This window comes from Nicotiana tabacum, chromosome 21, assembly GCF_000715075.1.
Source record: "Nicotiana tabacum cultivar K326 chromosome 21, ASM71507v2, whole genome shotgun sequence".
In the NCBI taxonomy this organism is placed as follows: domain Eukaryota; kingdom Viridiplantae; phylum Streptophyta; class Magnoliopsida; order Solanales; family Solanaceae; genus Nicotiana; species Nicotiana tabacum.
This window is the reverse complement of record NC_134100.1, coordinates 7,909,318-7,911,580: the sequence shown is the minus strand read 5'-3', so window position 1 is coordinate 7,911,580 and position 2,263 is coordinate 7,909,318.

Below are 2,263 nucleotides of genomic sequence, written 5' to 3'. Positions count from 1 at the left end.
TTGGAGAAAGTTTTAGCAAAGCAAACATGCATTTCGTCGGGCCAAATGTAAAGCTTAACAATTGGAAGGCTACTCCTCTCCCTACCCGGAAGGAGTTTTAGTAGTTTGTTTTGTTTTCCTTTCTATCTGGGTCATTCCAGGATTGTGACCCGGATTTTTATTTTTTGCTTGTTGATGTACAAACCCTGTTATCCCTTATTTTCAATGAAATGTAATTTCCCTTTTCTATCATTCCTGATAGCTCTTATTTTTGTTTTTCTTTTCTTCTTTGTACAGTTCTTTGTATGCTGGTTTCAATGACATGACATGCATGAGGAATCTTCGACCAAGTCATAAAATTCAATCTAATTCTGAAATAATAATTCAAGAAATAGAGTGTGATGATGAGTCAGAATATGATGAGGATGCGGCCTTTGAAGAGATTAGTAAGGAACTAAGTCATTTTGAAGAAAAACCCAAGCCTAATCTGAATGATACGGAAGCAATCAATCTAAGGGATCCAGATAATGTCAGAGAAACTAAGATAAGTGTTCATCTTGAACCGCAAATCAGGGAAGATATAATTAAAGCATTGTTTGAGTATAAGGATATTTTTGCATGGTCGTATGATGACATGCCAGGCTTGAGTACAGATCTGGTGGTCCACAAATTGCCAATTGATCCGGCATTGCCTCCCGTTAAGCAGAAGTTAAGAAAGTTCAAAATTGACATGAGTGTGAAGATTAAAGAAGAAGTCACAAAGCATCTTGACGCAAAGGTCATTCGAGTCACGCGGTATTCCACATGGTTAGCCAACGTTGTGTCTGTGCCAAAGAAAGATGGTATGACTAGAGTGTGTGTTGATTACCGTGACCTCAACAAAGCCAGTCCAAAAGACAATTTCCCACTGCCAAATAGCCATATTTTGATCGATAATTGTGCCAAGCATGAGATTGGATCTTTTGTAGACTGCTATGTAGGGTATCATCAGATTTTAATGGATGAGGAAGATGCGGAAAAGATGGCATTCATCACGCCGTGGGGAAAAAATTGCTACCGGGTCATGCCATTCGGTTTGAAAAATGCTGGGGCAACTTACATGAGGGCAATGACTACCATATTCCTCGACATGATACACAAGGATATTGAGGTTTACTTGGATGATGTGATTATAAAGTCCAGGAAGCAGTCTGACCACGTCAAAGATTTGAGAAAGTTTTTCCAAAGGCTCTGCAGGTACAATCTTAAGCTCAACCCTGCAAAGTGTGCGTTTGGTGTTCCATCTGGGAAACTGTCGGGGTTCATAGTCAGCAGGCGGGGCATTGAGTTGGATCCATCAAAAAATCAAAGCTATCCAGGAGTTACCACCGCCCAAGAACAAGACCGAAGTGATGAGTCTGCTAGGGAGACTGAACTACATTAGCAGGTTCATTGCTCAGCTCAAGACAACTTGTGATCCCATCTTTAAGTTGCTAAAGAAGGATTCTGTAGTCAAATGGACTGATGATTGCCAGGAAGCATTCGATAAGATCAAATAGTAATTGGCGAATCCACCCATGTTGGTCCCGCCGGAACTAGGGAGACCTTTGATTCTTTAATTGACAGTCCTGGATAATTCATTTGGATGTGTATTGGGTCAGCATGACATCACTGGCAGGAAAGAGCAAGCCATCTATTATCTTAGCAAGAAGTTCACATCTTACGAGGTTAAGTATACTCCCCTTGAGAAGACATGTTGTGCCCTGACTTGGGTAGCACAAAAGTTGAAGCATTATTTGTTATCCTACACTACTTATCTCATTTCTCGCCTGGATCCTTTAAAGTATATTTTTCAGAAGCCCATGCCCATAGGAAAGCTTGCAAAGTGGCAGATCTTGCTCACAGAATTTGACATCGTATATGTGAATCAGACAGCGATGAAGGCCCAAGCTTTAGCTTATCACTTGGCCGAAAACCTGGTGGATGAAGAATATGAACCTTTGAAGACTTATTTTCCTGGTGAATAGGTAACACATATTAACGAGGTCGAGAGGGATGAAAAGCCTAGTTGGAAACTCTTCTTTGATGGGGTCGCTAACATGAAAGGCGTTGGAATAGGAGCTGTACTCATTTCTGAAACAGGGCATCACTACCCTGTCACTGCTCAGCTTCGTTTTTATTGTACGAACAACATGACCGAGTATGAAGCATGCATTCTGGGGTTAAGGTTAGCTGTGGACATAGAAGTCCAGGAAGTGCTGGTGTTGGGAGATTCAAATCTGTTAGTGCACCAAATTTAGGGAGA